The sequence below is a fragment of the Hypanus sabinus genome, chromosome 7 (genome assembly GCF_030144855.1).
Source record: "Hypanus sabinus isolate sHypSab1 chromosome 7, sHypSab1.hap1, whole genome shotgun sequence".
Classification (NCBI taxonomy): Eukaryota; Metazoa; Chordata; class Chondrichthyes; order Myliobatiformes; family Dasyatidae; genus Hypanus; species Hypanus sabinus.
The window spans coordinates 54,728,567-54,750,533 of record NC_082712.1 but is presented as its reverse complement, the minus strand read 5'-3'; the positions used below and the strand labels follow the sequence as shown (position 1 = coordinate 54,750,533).

Here is a 21,967-nt window from a genome sequence, read left to right as displayed (position 1 = left end):
AATGTTGTCCCTTTCTTCAAGTTGTTACATTCTCTGTAGCCCCATTCCCCATTTCTGCTTCCTCCTCCAATGTTCCAAATAGCTGAATTCAGGCTTGATCCTCATTCCTTACTTCTCCAACTCCTCTCCTGGTCTTTTTTCTAAGTACCCTAATATTCTATGGCTGTCTGGATTCCATTGTCTCCAATACTGTCAAGCTTGTGAAAGAGAAGCCTTTGTATGTATATTTACAAAAATGAGGCTTACTCCCTTCCATAAAATGTCTTGACTTCCTTCAAGTAGGACGTGACTGTCTGGGTCATTATGAAACTCTTTGTGTGGCTCCACTTTAATGTCTCTTTTATGGTGAAAAAGAAAGGTTAAGTCACCATCTCATTTCATTCGTGTCAGGTGTGTGGCATTTGTGGGCAAGGTAAATTAATGAGAAGGAGTAACGATTGCATAGTATTCTAAGTGGGTATTTTATTGATACGTTATGTTGTAATGACATGTCATCATATGTTCATTTTAGGAGTGATTCATGTATTTCTTCTTTAAGGCTGTGTATAGATTTGATTGTACCCAGATTCTTTATTGTGATAGAAAAGGGAAAACAAAACATTGTTTACATTATATTCAGCAATGTGTATATAATAAGTCAATAAATATAAAACTACAGTCTGTACAGCTTCATGGTGTCATCATTTCCGTAAATAATGTTCTGTTGAACTCCATGTTCCAGGCCGATATTGTTATTAGTATATGTCAACTCCTTGAAGATCCTTTAACTGTCATTGTCAATCTTCAAAACCTTGTTTTAATTTGTTTCCAACATTGTGGTAAATCACATGTGATATAATTATGATAATCACTTCCCTTGAGTCATTTGCTTCTTTCTTCCCTTCATGGATCAGCTGTGGCTCAGTGGAAGCACTCTCACCTTTGAGACAGAAGCTTGCGGGGTTGAGTTTCGCCATGAGATTTGAAAACAAAGTTTTGGCTGGCACTCTGCTGGTGTAGTAAAGAGCCACTGCATTATCAGAGGCTTTACTGTTTGGATATGATGTCCCAGAACACCAAAGTAATCATCTCGAACATTTGTTGTAAAGTGGTGGATGCATGTATTCTTTCCTAATAACATTAAGGATGTGTATGAATTTAACTTCAGAAGCTGGCAAAATAATTCGGTTCATGCCTGAATTCAGAAGTGACCTCCTAATGTCTGTGGATCTCTCAAAATTGAGAGAAGTGCTATGTCAAGGCGGGTTTTCCTTCTATTTAAAGAAACCCCAGTGTGTAGCATATTGGACAGAACACTTTGGAAACAAGGAAAATTAGTTCAGATTCTCTCCTCAAAAATCTACCACAATTCACTGAGTACATGCTGGTCATGAAGCTAGTTTCCATTTTTGATTTCAAATTTATTTTGGAAAGGATGACCACAAGCACTATTTAAATTTACAATTACACAAAAGGAACAGGTATCAGGGGTGAAGATACAATGACTTCTTCACGGAGATAAAGAGAAATTGATAGGTAGATAGATTAAACTGTAAGAAACCTTTTACCTAATGCAGAAGTCTTTGAGACCAGAGGGCTGAGCTACTGATAAGGAGCAAGATTATTTTTCCACACAAGAATATTTGCAATCTGGAGCACAATGGCTGAGAAGGTGTTGGAGTCCGTTACTCTAATAACATTAAAAACATAGAACATAAAACACAGAACTGTACAGCACAGTACAGGCCCTTTGGCCATAATGTTGTGTCAACATATATACAATCAATCTAACCCTCCCCTCCTACATAGCCCATCTCCCTTGTGTCTCTGGGACAATTGTTTGGGACTCTAGATGGCTTAAACACTGCAGTGGCTCAGGAAGGCAACTCATTGCCACTTTCTCAAGGGGAATTAGGGATGCACAATTAGCATGCTCAGACTGAGAAACCTTCTTGAACAGTTGTAGTCCTTTAGATATGATCGTACCCCTAATGGTGCCTTCCAGGATTTTGACTCATCATTGGTGAAAAAATTGAGATATGCATATCTCCAAGCCAGGAAGGAGTGTGGCTTGGAAGGCAAGTCAGTGATGTTCCCAAGCCATTACTGCACTTGTCCTTCCAGCAAGTAAATGTCGTGGGTTTGGATGGTACTGTGTAAGGAGTCCTGGTGAGTTCCGAGTCTACCAATGCATCCTGTAGATAGTACAAATTGCTGCTACTGTGTATCAGTGACAGAGTGTGTAAATGATCGTAGATGGGATGCCTGCCAAGTGAGCTGGTGTCAATTTTCTTGAATGCTGTTGAAGTTGCAATCATCCATGTAACCAGAGAATATTCCATTACACACCTGACTTGAGCCTTGTAAATGGTGGACAGACTTGGGAAGTTAGGTCACAGGATTCCTTGTCCCTCTCCTGTTTGCAATCACCCCTTCAGGATACTTAGAAAGATCATGACCTTTCAGAGTCACAGAGTTACAGAACAGCCAGCACAGAAATTGTCCTATGCTCCATCACATTCATGCCAACCATTCTACCCATCTATACTAATCCACTTGACTGCATTAGGCCCATATCTGTCTATGTTCTACCTATTTCCATGCCTGTCTAAATGCCTCTATAACACAGTGATTATATCTGATTTTGCCATTTCATCTGACAGTGAGTTCCAAATATCATCCACTCTCTTTGCTCTTAAACCTCTTATTATTCTGATAGCCCTAACAAGTGAAAAACAATTCTATCTCCTCTATCTATGCTTGTAATAATTTTATATGACCTGTCAGGTACTCCTCAGCCTCCACTCCAGGGAAAACAAACACTGCTATTCCAATCTCTCCCCATAGCCAAAATTCTTCAACATCCAGTCAGCATCCTGATAAATCTTCTAGACATCCTCTACAGAGAAGCCACATCATTTCTGACCAGATTGATTCACCATACTCCAACCAATGTTTTGTAAAGTTGTAATGGAGCACACTAAATTTTATATGCTGTGCCCTGACCTTTGAAGGCAAGCAATCCTTATGCCACTTTCACCAACCTCGGTTGCCACTTTCACAGAACAATGAATAGAACCCCAAGTTCACTGTGCCCTCTAGGCTGTGTGGATACACAGCCACACAGTAACTGAAATGCTCCCACACACATAGCCTTTGTGCCTCGCAGCTGGAATAAAGACAGATAAGAAAATGTTGACAAAATGTGAAAGTTTTTTTAGTTGTACTATATTTCATTATACCATTCAATTAATAAATAAAATTAAAAGTATGTGATTTTTCAATTTTCATTCATAACATACATATTACAAAGAAAAACATTTAAGTACTGCATAGTTCCAGGCTATGTATTAAAAAAATCTATTGAGAGCAATGGTTGGTCTGCCTAGATGTGAAAGAAATTAGAGGGTGTATTGCTCAATTTGCTTTTGTTTATTAACGCTCCTTAATGCTCTTTCATTTACTGTTTGTTTTGTGCCATTTTTGACTTCCAACAACCTTGCACTTGTTAGGATTACAATATGTTTACTCTTCTCACCCTATTTTCCATCTGACCTATATTCCTGTGTAACCTTGTTATTCACAACACCACTGACATTTGTGATATCTGCAAACTTACTAATCATATCTTCTTCATTTAAATAATTAATAAAAGTATCAGAAACAACACAGGTCCTAGCTTCCTAGCTTTGATCTAGCTGGTACACCAATGGTTACAGACCTGCACGCAGAGAAGTGCTCCTCCACCACTACCCTCTGCCACCAAGCCAATTTTGGATTAAATTATCCAGCCTGCCTTGGATTCCATGTCCTCAACCTTCAGGACTGTATTATCTTGCCAAATACCTTATTAAAGTCTATATGTCTACTGCCTTGCCTTCATCAATGTCCTTACTTACCTTCTCAAAAAAATCAACTTAATCAATGAGGTAGAATTTGCCATGCACAAAGCCACGCTTACTATCCCTAACAGTCCCTGCTTTCCCAGATGCACATAAATCCAGTGCCTTGAGATTTCCTCCAATGCACATGCTCCTGTCTAAAACAACAACTTGAGGTTAAGAGGGTTGATAGCTTCAAGTTCCATATTGGTAAACATTACCAATAGCCTGTCCTGGTCCAACCACATTGATGTCATGGACAAGAAAGCTTATAAACTTCTCTACTTTCTCAGGAGGCTAAAGAATTTCAGCATATCCCCATCAACTTTTACTAATGTTTATTGATGCCCCATGGAAAGAATTCTGCATGAATGCATAACACTTTTGACCATAAGCCCATAAGAGGTAGAGGCAGAATTATGCCATTTGGCTCATCAAGTCTGCTCATTTATTTCACCTCAGCTGATCCAAGTTTCCTCTCAGCACCAATCTCTTTCCTTCTCCCCATGTATCTTCATGCGCTGACCAACCAAGAATCTAACTTTGTATGCCAACTGCTATGCACATGGCTGCGGGAAACTTCAGTTAGGGACAGAGCTCAACACATCATAGGAACACTTCTCACAGCCTCAGTAAAACAGCCAGCATAACCAAAAGCCCCAGCCACCCAGGACATTCTCTCTTCTCCCCTTTCCCATCAGTCAGAAGACACAAAACCCAAAAAGCATGCACTATCAGGTTCAAGGACAATTTCTTCCCACTGTTATCAATCTCTGGATGGACCTCTTGTGTGATAAAATGAACACTTGGCCTCACAATCCACAGCCTTATTATCTTGGCACTTAATCATTCATCTGCTCCTCACCTTTTCATAGCTTTTACACTGTGTTCTGCATTGCTATTGTTTTATTTTATTCTATCTCAGTGCATGGTGTAACAATATAATCTGTATTAGCAGTGTGCAAGATAAGCTTTTCACTGTACCTTGGAACATGTGGCAATAATATACCAATATCAATAATTTCCTTCTCAATGACATAAGGCTCAGCAATCTGTAGTTACCTGAATTACCCTTCTGCCCTTCCTAAAAAACAGAACAACATCAGCTATCCTCCAGTCTTTAACAAAGATACACAAGTCTCTGTCAGAGCTGGAGCTATTTCCTCTCCCTTTTCTCATGCAAGTTGGGTTAGATCTTCTCTGGTCCTGGGATCTATTAACTCTTATGTGACCCGTGACATCTAACACCTCCTGCATCCAAATATTAAACAGCACTAAATTGCCTATACACCCTTTCTGAACTGACTATCTTACATGTTCTTCTGCTTGGTGAATACAGGTGAGAAATATTCAGTTAGAACCTCTCCCACTTAATGTGGCTCTGCACAGATTACCCCTTTGGACATACTCTTTGTTTAGCTATCCCCTTGATTTTAATATACATAGCATATCGTGATTCCCCTTAATCTTACTTGCCAAGGATATTTCATTAATTATTTTTGTCCCTCCCAATCCCTTTTTTAAGTTTCCCTACATGCTCTATCTCTTCCAAGAGATTCTTTTGATCCCCATTGCCCATATCTGCCACAGATTTCTATTTTTTTTCATCACATCTTCTATATCCTTTGTCATCCAATCTTGCAATTTTTACATTTCACTTTCTCAGAACATGCTGGCCCTGAACTCCTACTAATTCTCTTTTAAAAGACTCCCACCTGTCAGCTACCATTTTACCCACAGGTATCTGCTTCCAGTCTACTTTCACCAGGTCCTTTCTTATGCTATTGAAATCAACCTTTGCCCTCCCAACTGGCCAGCCAGACTTCATGGAGCTCCGAGACTATTTGTAGATGCAACAATCAAGTTAAATATAATGCTAAAACTGAATAGAGAACTGTGAAAACGCAAGAGTGATCAATGTTCTTTTCAAAGTGGAAAAACTTGACCCAGCTTCAATTCCTAGTGCTTCATTATGGATGATGTCATCGCGTGTGCACCCTACATAGCAAATGATAATTGCGTGCCGGTCCACTGCTTAAACAGAAGAGCTGGGTTGAATTTTGAAATCTTTATGGTTTGGCCAAAAAAGTCATGTTTTTGTGATTTGCACATAAACCACTGCAGGACAATGGGATGGTGAAATAAAGCCTATAACAGCAGTTTCTAATTCTTAGACCAATCCAGTGAAGAGCAGCATGTAAACTATGAAGTGGAATCATGACAATTATTACAGGAAAATATGAAAAATAATGACTTAGATTGGTACAACAAAGTTGGAAGCAAGTCATATCTGGCCGGCCAAAGAACGTCAGGCTTAATGGAGAACAGATAACTGCTCAGGTCAATTCCATACTAAATGTTGTACATGTGGGGAAACATTCTCTGTAAGAATCAGTCTTCACTATCATTCGAGAACCCACATCCTGTGAAAAATGGCTTTAAAAACAATCATTGTTGTTGTCATTGAAAATAATGGGTAATTCATCATTTAAATCACAGTGATAGAGTAATAAGGAGAAATATGGGAAATTGAGGTAGATCATTCTAGTTGAAATACTAAGTGTTGAACAGGTTTAATAATTCATAATTTCTATGGTCATATGAAATATGCATTTATGATACTGTAAACTCAATTTATTGTTCAGTTATTTAAAATGCACTGTATCACTTGACAACAAATTTGTTTTATAATTTTCTACCATATGAGATCACTTTGTTGCTTAAGCTTTTTGCAAATGACTACTTGGACCTAGATTTTACTAGGTGGGCTTTCTGTTTGCAATTCTGCTCAAGATTTTCCATTCCCCTGCACTTAACTGGTTTGAATCTGGACTGCAGAATTTGCAGCCTAATTGTACTGAACTTGAGTGACATAACTCTGAAGACTGTGAAAGGCTTGTTCAATGTAATTAGGCTAGGTAGGAGGATCTGAATGAAACCATCCACAAAATTTGGTGCGTTAATCTTTGATAAATTTTATATGCACAACTTCATTATCTGTCAAATCCATCAAGATCTTGCAATCATTTGTGAATTTCCCTCACAATTAGAAGCTTTCAAAAACTTTAAAATTGAAATTAACAAATTATTTTTGACCTAGTAAACATCTACCTATTGTTTTAAATTATTTAAAAGCATTACTACAAACATGCTATCGGTATCCTTTGTTCTTATGGGCATAAGGCCTCTACTCAATAATAGACTTGTGGATCTTACTTTACTTAATTTAATCCTTTTCACTCCTTATGGAGCATAGGGCCTCAGCAAAAGTCCTCCACTTCCTGCGATCTCTAGCAGATGTTTTTGCAGTCTCCCAAGTTTGGCCAGTGGCCTTCAGTTCATCCAAAAGCCTACGCCTCCAGGTTTGCTTTGGTCGACCTCTTCTTCTCTTCCCTTGTGGATTCCATTCGAGTGATTGTCGAGTGACATTTGACTGGCTCTTCCTCAAGGTGTGGCCGACCCATCTCCACTTCCTCCTCCTTATCTGGAATACAATGGGCTCTTGGTTTGCTCTCTTCCATAGGTCTAGGTTTGACACTCTGTCGTACCACTTGAGGCGGAGGATCTGCCGGAGGGATTTGTTGAGAAAGGTCTGGATCTTGTTGCAGCTGGTGTTAGTGATTCTCCATGTTTCGGATCCATATAGCAGGATGGCTTTCACATTGGAGCTGAATATACGGAGCTTAGTTTTGACAGAGATGGCCATAGATCTCCAAACAGGTCGCAGGGTTTTGAAGGCATGTTGGGCTTTTTCCGATCCTTGCTCTGATGTCCTTATCTGTACCTCCTGATTTACTGATTTTGCTTCCGAGGTAGGTGAATTTGTCTTCATCTTCAACTATTTGTCCTTCAATCCGTAATGGCTCCTCTTGTTTGTTATTAATGCGTAGAACTTCAGTCTTCTCCTGACTGATCTTAAGGCCTACTCACTGTGAGGTCTCTCCCAAGGAATCAGCTTTCTTCTGCATATCTTGAAGCCGGTGTGAGAGAAGAGCAAAATCATCTGCAAATGCTAGGTCTTCCAATTTCCCTGTTACGGTCCACTGGATGCCTCTCTCTGAGCCACCATAGGCTGTTATTGTAGCCCAGTCGAGTACCACAAGAAAAAGTAGAGGCGACAGCAGGCATCCCTGTCTGACTCCAGTAGTGACCAGGAACTCTTTGTACAGTCTCCCATCGTGGATGACCCTGGATGAGAAGCCACCATAAAGCTGCTTGATGATATTCACCATCTCTTCCAGTACACCATAGTGTTGTAAGATGCTCCACATTGACTTTCTGTCCAGGCTGTCAAATGCCTTCTCAAAATCAATAAAACACACATATAGTGGAGTTTGCCATTCTATTGTCTGCTCCACAATGGCTCTAAGTGTCGCTATCTGGTCAGTGCATGATATCTCTTTCCTGAACCCTGCCTGCTCATCTCTAAGTCTCTGGACAATTGCGTCTTTCATCAGCTCCAAGATGACCCTGGTGAGAACTTTGCTAGGAATGGACAACAAGGTGATCCCCCTCCACTTGCCACACAGTGAAAGATCTCCAGATTTTGGCAGCTTCACAAGGAGGCCCTTCTTCCAATCTGATGGGATCTCTCCTGTTCTCCACATCAAATTCAGCAGTATATGTAAATAGTCCACCATAAACTCTCCACCCTCTTTCAATGCTTCTGTAGGAATGTTGTCTTCTCCAACAGCCTTGCCGTTCTTCAGGTTTTTCAGGGCTTTTCTAATTTCTTGCTTGGTGATTTCACCTATATTGATGTTGAGTGGGTCTCCAGGCTTCAGGTCAGGTGGGTTCTGTGGTGGTGGTCTATTCAATACTTCCTGGAAGTGTTCCTTCCATCTTGCCAGCTGATCTTCAACCGAAGTGAGCAGATGGCCTGTCTTGTCTCTAACAGGTCTGTTGAAATTGCTTTTCTTCCCTCTCAATAGTTTAGTTGTCATGTAGAGTGCCTTGAGGTCCCCTTTACTGGCCGTTGTTTCTGCTTGCTCTGCTATTTCATTGAGTATGACCTCTTGTCCTTTCTGAGCTGTTTCTTCACCTCCTTGGCCATCACGCTGTACCTGTTGGCGGTGATTTGTTTCTGTTGCCGGGTTCTGGCCTGATTCCACTCCTGTTTGAGCCTTTTCCTCTCCTCCACCTTCTGCCATGTCTTGACCCTGATCCAAGGTTTACTGTTGACTGGTGGTCTTCCCAGTACTTCTTCATAGGCTCTTACAGTGGCCTGCTTGAAGGTAATTCAGGCATGTTCCGCTGTTCTCTCATCTTGTTCCTCTATTTGAAGAGCCCCAAAGCGGTTTTGCAAGACGATGTAGAAATCTTTTTTGTTCTCTTCCATCTGTAGTTTTGCTAACATCAAACTTTATTCACGTGTTTTCTTGCTTCTTCTTGGCTGACAGCTTCATCTTCAGCTTTGCAACAACCAAATGGTGGTCAGATCCAATATCTGCTCCTCTTTTGGCTCTCACATCTTGCAATGAACTTCTCCAGGACTGGCAGACTATGACGTGATCAATCTGGTTCTCTGTTTGATGGTCAGGCGAGACCCAGGTTATCTTGTAGCATCGTCAGTGGGGAAAGAGGGTACCTCCAATGGTCAGTTAATTGAAGGCACAGAAGTCGGTAAGGAGTTCTCCATTTTCATTCATATTCCCCAAACCATTCTGGCCCACCTCTCTCTCCCTGCCAGTGTTATCGCTGCCTACTTTGGTATTCAGATCTCCCATGATGATCAACATATCTTGCTTAGGTACCTTTCCAACCACTGCTTGAAGCTGGGTGTAGAAGAGATCTTTTTCTTCTTCCTCTGTGTTGTTAGTCGGGGCGTAGCACAGGATAATGGATACCTTCTGGAATCTGGACTCAAACCTGGCTGTGATGATATGGTCGGACACTGGTTCCCATTCTATCAAACTTCTGGCTGCTTCTTTGGACAACATCAGGGCCACACCAGCATCATGCGGGTCTTCCTCTTTTTCTTTGCTGGAATAGAGCAGAGTTTCTCCCATCTGCAGTTTGGTCTCACCAAAAGTATTCCACCTTGCTTCACACATGCCCAGGAGTGTGAGGTGGTATCAGTTCATTTCCTTCACTGCCTGTGCGCACCTACCTGTCTCCCAAAGCGATCTCACATTCCATGTTCCGATTAGGGTAGATTCCTTCTGTGAGAGCAGCTTTGGAGCCTCCATTATGGTTTTTCTCAGGTGAAGGAGGGCTGTCAGTCCTGCAGCTTCCTGACGGGTTTGGTTGCAGCGCGTCATCAGCCTCCTGAATGGGGCCCTGCTTTTCCCGAGATCTGGGTTAGTGGTTGACAATCTGTTGATGGTTTCTGTAACAATTGCTTGTTTTACGTGAACGGGTTGTTAGCCCATTGCACAACCCCCAACCTGGAGGACCAGGGGTTTTCTGTCGGGGTCACTTTCCCCTAGGCGATGGCATTTCCATGCTAACGAGCTCCACCTGCCCGGGTTTGAAATCAGAGTTTACCCTCTCCTAGATAGGCTGCCATCCAAGGCTAACGAGTCCTATCTACCCCGGTTTGGAATCAGAGTTCCTTCTCCTAGGCTATGTTGGTTCACGGCACCTTCTTCCATATTATCCGGTGCACCCCTCACATGAGGGATCCCCCATCCACCACCCAGGGGACGCTCCTCAACGTCGTGTAGCCCCAGTGTGAGGTTGTGGATCTTGCTTTCAGTCTTACATTGACTATAATGCCTAAGCAGATGACCCAGTTACTAGGGTTCAATCCAGTGCTGTCTGTGTGGAGTTTCCATCTTCCCTGTGACCGGGTTTCCACCAGATGTTCCCATTTCCACACAGATCCCAAAGATGTGCTAGTCACAACAACAGCCTTGCACTTAGTTTCAGCAAGACCAGGGAGTTGATTGTGAACTTCAGGAAGGGTGAATTTGGAAGAATGCGCTTCAAGTTCCTGGATGTCAGCATCTCGGAGGATCTATCCTGGCCCCATTGCATTGATGCAGTTGCAGAGAAGGCACACCTGTGGTCCTAGCTGATTAGAACGTTGAGGAGATTTTGTATGTCCCAAGTTTCTATAGATGCACAGGACAGAACATGCTGTCTGGTTGGACCACAGCCTAGTACTGAGCCTCCAATGCACAGGATCACAAGAGGTGGCCATAAAACCATAAGACATAAGAGCAGAATTAGGCCATCTGGCCTATCGAGTCTGCTCCAGCATTCAATCATGGCTGATCCTTTTTTTCACCCCCTCAACCTCATTTCCCGGCCTTCTCCCTGTAACCTTTGATGCTATGTCCAATCAAAATCCTGTCAATCTCTGCCTTAAATACACCCAAAGACCTGGCCTCCACAGCTGTATATGGTGACAAATTCCACAAATTCACACCCTGACATTTGTAGACTCAGCCAATTCCATCACATGCACAATCCTCCCCACAATCGAGGACATCTTCAAGAAGCAGTGCCTTTAGAATGTGGCACCCAACATGAAAGACCCTCACCATCCGGAACATGCTCCCTTCTCATTCCTACTATCAGGGAAAAGGTATAGCAGCATGAAGAACTACAATCAATGATTCAGAAGCAGCTTCATCCACTTCCCTATCAGACTTCTGAGTCCATGAACACTACATCATTATTCCTTTTCCTCGCGCTATTTATTTATTGTGTAATTTATGGTAATTTTATATAACTTTACTGTACTGCTGCTAAAAACCAAAAAAAATCTCATGCCGTGTAAAATAGCGATAAACCTGATTGTAAAATGATCTACAGATGTAGTCAAAAACTTCAAGAAGTGAATGGAAAATTATTTTATAAACTAAATATGAACAAGAAAAGTCACCTGTTTTGTTCATATAATTTGAAAATATTATATTTTAATCCTATTCACATTCTTAATTGGCCACTGTAACCTTATCCAAGTATCAGCGGGTGGTCAGAGAATCAACGTGCAGTTGGTGGGCATCTGAGAGTGGATGGATAGCAGGAAATTAGTGAATGAATAGGATTTATGGGCTTATTCTAGGGGTCAACATTGACCTGACTGGCCACCTCTGTCATTTTGCAAAATGGTATACACTGGGAGATCTCATCTAGTCTACACTATTGGGTTCCTTGTAGAGACTAGCGTACTGGGACATACACTAGCTGGAATCCATCAGCAAACTTGGCTCATCGGTATTTCAATACATAATCACAGATGTCCTAAACTTACATTAATGAGGGTAAATACCTACAGTCCAGCATAAAACCACTGGCAGTTGCCAGAAAGATTCAGTGCAATAATCAAATTAAAAGATGATTCACTTTTTTTTATTATCCATTACTCATTGTGAACAAGGAAAACCCAGAACAAATATTGGCCTTGTTTGATGCGCAAGCTTAACTTTCCCCTTGAGGGTGAGTTTCAACTGTTGTGTGCATGTTTGTCTGTGGGAGAGAGAGAAAGATGAACTGAGGGAGGTCCATTCACACATCATTCAAATGTTTTGTTTCCTGGTAGGTCAACCAAGGGACAGGATTGATGGCTTCTGTAGAGATGTCTGCAGGCTGGACCACACCACACTTACAGACTAAGGAGGATAAATAGAGTAATAAATCTAACCACAGATTAAGCAGCTTTCCTTTAGTGTTTAAACTCCCTCAGGTTGATAGCATTTAGTTAATAATATTTAGCATTACAAATAAGTATGGTGCAAGATAATATGTATTTTTATTCAATAACCAAAATGGTGTAATTAGTAGATACATTTTTCTGAAAAATGCTCTCATGCACTTTTCTGATTTTAATAACTCTAATCCTCATTTTGGCTCCTTTGCTCACCCATCTCTTATTTGCAGTTTATTTGACTTCTATCCAAAAGCCATCCTTCTTTCTAAAAGCTGTTCTTTTTGGACAGATAATTGAAAGGGAAGACTTTTCTCCAGTTATTCTTTCTGTTGCAAAAGGTGCTAACTGGTCACTAGGATGTATTTGTACATGATCTTATAAATGAAACAGCAATGCTCCACAATTCCATGTAGATATTGTAGTTACACTGGTTAATGCAGTTGTACATTTTGCAACAAATTGTGAGCATGCAACTTAAAGAGTGCATTAAAGTGGCTAGGCACCGCCTCTCAGCAAAAACTATTGTTATTCATATAAAGAATATGCAACCTCAAATACATTGGTAAATTGGTTTATTTTATCACATGAACTGAGTTACAGAGAAAACTGCATATATAGATCATTTTATTACAACAGAATATTGAGATAATAGAAACAAAAACAATAACAGAGACAGAAAAAAAATGAAAGTGCAATGCAGGTAGACAATAAGGTGCAAGGCCACAACAAATTAGTTTGTGAGATCAAGGGTCAATTTTACTGTACTAGGAGGCCATTCATTACTCTTATAATAGCAAGATAGAAGCTGTCCTTGAGCCTGTTGGCACGTGCTTTCAGGCCTTTGTATCTTCTACCTGATGGGAAGGGTATGAAGAGAGGATAGCCATGGTGGATGAGGTCTTTGATTATGTAGGCTGCTTTCCAAAGGCAGCAGGAAGTAACACATCTATGAAATCTCTTCTCTATATGATATATGGAGGAACGTTGTCTCATTTTTTAACTGCATTGCATTTGTGGTTTCTAAATGACAATAAACTGAATCTGAATATACATTTTTGCTCTGTATGTGAAATATAGTACAACACGCATGTTGAAGCAGATCTTGCCTACTTTATACATACAAAGGATTTCAGTTATGAGCAGGAAGCTCAAGGACACTGAGTGTGATGGGAATAAACGCATTTCAAGCCCTGAAACAAGGACCCATCCAGATGGATACATTGGACTTTTCATCAACAGGTCCTTTAAGGTAATGTATCCTAAATTAATGCTTCAGTTTTTGGTATACGTCAAAGATTTATGTGTTAGGACATTTAGATGTCTTGCACGTCACTTAACAACAGTGCACATGTTTAACAGCCCTTTTGTGCAACCATATCATGGGGCATCACTTGCAAATTTCCTGAAGTGCATTCCTACATGGCACACCATTGGGTATTTCATAAAATTCAGTTATTGAGTAGATGAAAACTTTGCCTGAGCCAGCAGAATATCAAAGCTAAATGATATAATTTATCCAACAGTAGCTGGTATTGCTTGTAATGCATTAATAAAAAGCAAGTAGGCATACAAATTTTACAGTTGGCCCCAACTACTTTATTTCAAGATATCACTAAGGTTTGAGTGACTAATTTATCTTATTACAGAAGGGAAAATGAAGTCTGTCTGTCAGGAAGCACATTTGGCAAAGTAGTTGGTTCAATCTTGCGAAAGATGATGATCCAAGTTATATTATTGAGGATTATATTGATATGTTCATTTTTACTTGTTTCAGGGCATCCTAGAGTGGTGGAATTTGGTTCAAAATTATTCTTGGTTCTCGACCGATAATGCTATTTTGGGTCACCAAATCTACCAGCATATCATGTTTCTTAAATTCCAGTGATTGCTTCTCTTCAGTAAGAGAGAGGGAAAATCAAAAGGCCAGCTGATAACAATTTTTGCTTGATTTTGCTGGCGGAAGATCACTGTACAATTCATAGAGATATTTCTTCTTGTGGAATCGCTTAGTCTCTGTGGAGCTGATAATCCTGCTGTAGCCTCCTTTTCACCAAAGAGGGGGTAATAGAGCACAAGCATTTATTTTGCTTTTTTAAAGTATTTATCAGTATTATGTGCATCTGCAGAATTTCTTATGTTTATCAGTATTATGTTTCTTGTGATAAAGCACTATTTAATAAGGAATGAATGAGGCATTCAATTTGAACTTAATTCTGAGTTCTCACTACAAAAAAACTGATGATGCCATTGGATTTAGATAATGACAAATGTGCATTATGTGAATTAATTTAGCATACTGGAGGAGCACTGTGCTGTCACAAGACAGCCTTAAATCTGCAAAATTGGCAGATTGAACGGGACAACCAAGCTAATGCAGAAAACATTTCAGAATAAGATTTCTTGCTCAACTTCTGCCTCCTTTATGGATTGTTTTCAGACCTGCTGATACGTCTGTCTAAAATTGCATAGAGTTGGCAAAGGGCTAATTAAAAAGAAATAAGTGGATATTTGAGCATGGTTACAAGGCAGTAACCTTATCAAGAGATTCAATTATGCCATAAACTGCAAGAGTAAAGTTCAATTGCTTTATAATCAACATCTCAGGACTGAAATTAGATAACAGTCTGGAAACCTCTTCCATTCAAGATTCTTGAATTTCTAACTGCAGGCATCAGGCGTTGTTCACCAATAGCCAACACAAATGAGTATTCGATTAAAGCAAAGGGTACATTGAAAGATTAACAGTCATGTTGCTACAAGTATATGTTATTCCAGTGATAATCTACTGCTGCTGCTCACTGGGCAATAACTGTATTATATGATTTTGGTCTCTTTCTGAAAGCAACAGTTCTGCAGCAAGATGCGCTCGAGAGCAGTTTCTTACCCTGAAGCAGGCTCAGGAAGCCAAGGACACATTCCACAGTGTCATCTTTATAAGCTGCAACAGCTGCATTTGCTTTTACTCAATCTTACTTTTCTCTTAAGTGTAGTACGGAAGAGTTGGAATGGATGAGCTTCTATAGAAGAAAATACATCCTGCGGTCCATTGCAGAAGGCAAAATATAAAAATCATTTTTCTTGGGGAAATATAATCCACTGATCCTGGTTTTGTACTGTATTATCTTGAAAACAAAGTTCAGGCCTTTTTCACAGTCTCCTAAACTGGAATTATGATTCCTATTTTTTTTAAAAAGGGAACAGATAGAGTATTCCTGATAGTATAACTATGTACTATTAAATCCAATGCTCAGCTGGGGGTTAGCTTGGATCCAGACAAAGGCTTAAGTTTCAGAGACAGATTGTTTAATTTAACTGTCAAACTGCTATTGTAATATAATGACCTGATCAGTTTAACTACTCCCTTCATCAGCCTTGGCTAATATGTCCTGCATTAATCAAAAACTTACATCAAGCTGCATTATAAATCCTAGCTCCCTCTGATGGTTTGGTAAATAAGTGCACTGTCCAGTGTGCTGTTGAAAGTAAGGAACCTGAGATATAATCAAGATAAAGACGTTGATTTCCTGAGTTACTCAGACTGGATGGCTGAAAAAAGGATCTGACGTCATAAATATCTACTTAGAGTTGCCCTGAATGTCATATAGGAGAGGTGCAGGATGTCTGAGACTAATCCCCAAAATTTGTATTGGAAGCCTCCAAAGAGCTGAAAAGTGTGCACAAGAAGCACACACCCTTTCCCAGAAAGTAGTGGAAATGGAGAGCAGTTTTCAAGTTCTTGGGTGTCAACATCACTGGAGCCCAACATATTGATGCAATTACAAAGAAAGCATGACAGCGGTTATATTTCACCAAGAGTTTAAGGAGGCTTGGTATGTCACTGAAGACACTCATAAATTTCTATAGATGTTCCGTGGAGAGTATTCTAACTGGTTGCTTCACCATCTGGTATGGGGGGGTTCAGTACACAGGATCCGAAAAAGCCGAGAAAAGGCTGTAAACTCAGCTGGCTCCATTAGGGGAACTAGCCTCCCCAGCATCAAGGACACCTCCAAAAGTCAATGCCTCAAAAAAGCGGCATATGACACTAAGGACCCCCATCACCCAGGATATGGCCAGTTGTCATTGCCAGCATCAAAGAAGAGATATAGGTGTAAAAGACACATACCCAATGTTTCAGGAACAACTTCTTTCTCTCCACCATCAGATTTCTGAATGGACAATGAGTAAGATAGGTAAAAACCTCTCTTTTTGCACAACTTATTTTATTTAATTTTGATGTCTACTTCTTATTGTAATTTATATATTTTTATTATTATGAATTACAGAGTACTGCTGTCGCAAGACAACAAATTTCATGACATGTGCCAGTGGTATTAAATCTTGATTCTGATTCAAGGGTTCCAGTTATTGCACTGGAGTTCTTACCAGTAGAAGTGGAATTCAAGGAAGATTTCATATGTCCTCTTGAAGGAGGTGTGAGCTGGCGAGTGCAGGAGTTGTAGTGGTGGCAACTGAAGTACAACCCCAGGAACCTAAATGTTGTACAGGAAAACATATTATTAAGATGAATTGCCAAACTTATCTTCAAATTCCAGTTTCTGACAACTGCATCTTTTGTACCATCCACTGCTCAATCCACAGCATGATAATCACCCACATGCAAAACCAACCCATGCTATTATTCAACTTCACACTTCATGCACCATTGCAATTCTTAACCACTGATTCCACAGTTTAGCATAAACTGGCAACTGTTCAACCAACTTAGCCACATCAATTGAATGCATTTCACAATACTTGCTGACACACATCCCTCTTTATTGGAGAAATTGGACAGTAATTACGAAGATCAGAAAAGAATTGAAGGGTGGGAGGGGGTGTTGATGGAATGCTAGCAATGATGAACAACTTTGAAGCAAACAATGCTGTTTATGATGGGAAAAACAGCAATATGAGACCAGAGAGAATGTGCAAACTCAACATGGATAGCATTCGAGTTCAGGATTGAACTCAGGCCTCTGGAGGTATGAAACAGCAAAATTCATCACAGTTCTAGCACATAACCCACAAACCTTCACACACTTTGATTTTGGCACCAATACACTATCCATGGACACAAAGACTACTTGTTGACAATGAGCATACAAGCTGAAATCAATTAGGCCTCCTGTATTGTAGAATACTGACTGGACCACTCTGGAGGGGTCCTACAGTTTTTAGTGTCTCTCAAAATCGGCAGTAAGATCTATAAGCTGTGCAGACTTACCACTGCAAGGACTTTGCTCTTGCCATTAGTCTTACAGTTAAACATTGGAAGCAAGAAGGAGAGTCAAGAGAACCACAAGGAAAATGAGGAATAGTAGAAAAATCTAGAAACCTCCTTTTGGGATCACCTTGAATGTCAGCCTATTCAAAACTTTTATTTACTCCCTTACATAAAATTTTGTCATTTAAATCCATATTAATGACTTACTTTAGTCTTAAAGTATAGCTTTCTTTTGGTTCTTCTGTCTTCACCAACATAGAAGACAATTTCTATGTGCTATCCGTCTGTTTAAGGGAAAATTCAATAAGAACTTAGACAGGAATGGTAAAGAAGGATAGTAACATGGATAACCGGAATTAGTGTTGATGGACATTAATGTCAGCACGGATGTGATCCATTGAAGCTTACAGTATTTCTGTGCTATACATCTCTATGACTTTATGAGTCCAATATCAGAATACAAAGTACATACATCTGCTTGAATATCTTTGGTAGATGAGCTAGTACTTACAGAATTGTTTCTCAGCATCAAATTCAGTGCATGACCTTTAAAAGTTTGAAATAACAAATATAGTACAACATACTATAACTAAAAATATAACATCTGTCCATGAAAATGAGATTATAGTTTTGCTTGATGTAATAAATGTGCTATATAATGTGTTGTCAAAACATTCTCTTTGGTCTAAGAAGCTTCTATCAAGTATAGTGTAAGAGCCAAGAGGTTAATTATTCAAAAGGATGAGTCATAATTAAACTCATAAATTAACCCAATTGCCTGTAGTTCTAATTTAATTAAAGCAAACCCATTAAATTACATAACCTCCTGTCTCTCCTAATGAAATAAGAGAACACTCTCCAAGGAACCAACCAAATCAGGAGCATTGAACTCAGTAAATTATTTGTTACTGAACAGTTTGCAATTTGCTTTATTATACAACATATAAATCATCAGTTTCAAAGTACTAGATTTGAGGATTTCAGATGGTTAATTAACCCATGTGTATTTTGCAGGGCATTCTCACAATTAAAATCTTTGATACATGTGATCATCGGTTAACTGCTGTAACTTCATAATAACCACAAAGGTTTGGGAAAAGAACGCATAATTTGAAAATGCTTTGGAATCAAACCATTTGATACTCTGTTGGTATAACTGAAGCTATATTTGATCCTGAGCTCTGTTCTAGAAGCATAGTAAAGTGAAAGAGGAAAAAAAATGGTCCTTGGTTTGAGCTTAGCTCAATGTATAGATATTATCCATTTGAAACTGATTTTAAAATAATATTTTTATATGATTACAGAACAATTCATCAAGGACCAACTCCAATACAAGATTTTTGATCAAGCAGTTCCTTAAAATGTCTTTAATTCACAATCATTGGCTGTGCCTTAGCCGCTTCACAGGAAGCTCTGAAATTCCATCCCTAACCCTCTCTTCCACCCTCCTTTTGCTCCCCTTTGCAAAAATGTTGGTTATCTAGCCTGATGTCCATCTATGTAGATTAAATTTTTTTCAGACATTGTCCTGTGGAACATCATGGGATATTTTCTATGCCACAGAAGGCAAATAAATGCATAATGTTATTTCAGTACAACTCAATCCTCATGAGAGGGTTAGACAGTCAGTTTAATGAAGGTTAGCTCAGTGAATCACAAAAGACCAGACAGCAGATGGTGAGAGGAGGATCAGGGACCATTAGATCTTTAAGCAGCAGATCTAAGATTTGAAACACTCTGGCCCTTTATCTACAAAAGATCACTCTATGACTACTCTGAAATGCATTCATTTATGAAGCTGTAGAGAGAGCTCCAGTATGATACCCTCTATGGATGTCCATGCAAACTGCCCATTTGATAGCATGGCTTTCAAGTTGAGGGCTTGCCCTACTTGTGAAGGAAACCAGGTTCCTACAGTCAGTGCTGGGATCAGCAAAGTGCTGAGTTGGACCTTCCTTGGCCTGTACTCCAGGACAATATAGCTTCAAAAACATTTAGTTCACATTTCCTCAAAATTAAGGAAAAGTCTGGACTCTACCTCCCATTTTTTAGGGATAAGAAGAATGCACTGTACACTTCCTACAAGAAAACAGAGGGAATGTATACTGCACATTTAAATACTATTTAAAATCAATTTCAGTAACAAATGAACCTCTTCCATGGAAATGCACAAAAACCTTTGAGATGTAAAATGCAAGCTAGAAGGTAACACTATGATTAATGATCCATCTGATTCCTCAGTACTTGGTTGGTTATTTTATGTTGGAGTTAATAATTTAATTCGCCCAGAAAGTTCGGCCCTCATGAGTTATTAAAAGTTTATATTTAATAGGGAGATAAAGAGAAATAGCTTCTAAATATCCAGTGCTGAATTCAGATTTTTTTTTTGCTTCAGTTCAAACATTTCCATCCCCTTCAGAGTGTTTATGGGCATAAGTAGCTGTGGAAATTCAGCAACCATGTTGTCTGCTTGGTCATCAGGGAAGGGTTGCATTGTGCTAAATGCTTAATTAAAACCTTCCGCTCTCTAATTCATCACAAAATGGATCCAGTGCTTCAAAAAATTAGTTTTTGTTGAAATGATATAGCTTGTCTGCTGCGATCCGTTTGCTAAATGAGAAAATAATTTATAGACAAAACCTTAAAGTGTAACAGTCTTGGTAGATTCAGAGGAAAATCTGTACATTCCTAATGTAACACATTAAAATGATAGTGTTCTGGGGCGCCTAGGTGCGACCTGAGGAACAGCAGTACTCTCAATGGATATAATTAAATATTCCCATTTCAGCCTGTTAGAGCTCAAAAGCACAACTGCTTCCAAGGTCAATACAGTCAACAAAGATGTCTAAGTGTGTTTAAACAAACTATTGGTGCTTAAAACTGATGGGAACAACACCCTCGGAAGCCCAGAAGCGCCCTCGGAGGAAGCATGGGTGTAGATCAGGGTTATATGTGCATTTAAGGAAGTGGGGTTTTAAACTCCCTATACCGACTACTTTGCTGACGAATGTGCAGTCTCTGGTGAATAAAATCAATGATCTCAGAGCTAGGGTGCCGAATCAGGGACATTAGGACCGCATGTGTCTTTTGTTTCACAGAATCCTGGTTAACCCCTTCCGTACCAGACCAGATACAGCAATCCAGATCAATGGATTTACTATACACCGTCAGGATCATCTACAGAGTCTCTCAAAAGCAGAGGTGGAGGAGTATGCCTCATGATCAACTTTTCTTGATGCACACATATATCAGTGCTATCCCAATTCTGCTCATCAGACCTGGAATATCTAGCCGCAAAGTGCCGTCCCTTTTACCTACCACTGGAGTTCTCTGTGGTCATTTCAGTAGCAGTTTACCTTCCACCTCAGGCCAATGTCAAGCAGGCTTTAGATAATCTGAGCAATGGGATCAACATGCACAAAACAACACACCCTAATGCTTTCACCATCGTTTTGGGATATTTTAACCAGGCCAGTCTGAAAAAATCACTAAGCAACTACCATCAACAGCTCACTTGCAATACCTGAGGAAACAACACACTGGACCATTGCTACACCACCATTAGGAATGCCTACCGTGCTATTCCATGCCCTCACTTCAGGAAGTCTGATCACCTGGCTGTATTTCTACTTCCTGATTATAGGCGGAGGCTGAAGACTGCAGCACCAGTAGTGAGGACCAAGAGGTATGGACGAGGGAAGCACAGGACTGCCTACAGGACTGCTTTGAATCGATGGACTGGACTGTATTCAGGGATTCATCTTTGAACCTGGATGTGTATACCTCAGTTGTTACCAACTTCATTAAAACCTGTGTGGATGAGTGTGTGCCTACAAAGGTGTACATTCCCAAACCAAAAGCCATGGATGAACCAGGAGGTATGTCGTCTGCTGAATGGTTTATCTGTGGCATTCAAGCCTGGAGACCCAGGCCAGTACAAACAAACCAGGTATGATTTGTGGAGGGCTATTTCAAGGGCGAAGAGACAATTTCAAACAAGGGTGGAGGCGACATCAGATGTATGGCAACTCTGGCAGGGTTTGCAAGACATTACTTCCTGCAAAGTGAAACCCAATAGCATGACTGGCAATGAACCTTCACTGCCAGATGAACTCAACGCCTTCTATGCCCACTTTGAAAGGGAGAAAACAACTACAGCTGTGAAGATCGATTCTGCACCTGATGACTCTGTGATCTCCGTCTCAGAGTCTGATGTTAGGCTGTCTTTAAAGAGAGTGAACCCTCGCAAGGCAGAAGGTCCTAATGGAGTACCTGGTAAAG

At 40.1% G+C, this 21,967-nt stretch overlaps 1 long non-coding RNA gene across 1 annotated transcript in view; it reads right to left on the bottom strand.

Moving 5' to 3' along the window:
* Window positions 1-21,967, bottom strand: part of LOC132396328 (uncharacterized) — a 71,829-nt gene that overhangs the window by 34,888 nt on the left and 14,974 nt on the right. The window contains exon 2 of the long non-coding RNA XR_009512954.1: window positions 16,846-16,952. This is a non-coding gene — a long non-coding RNA (uncharacterized LOC132396328). The remainder of the gene's footprint in view (window positions 1-16,845; window positions 16,953-21,967) is intronic.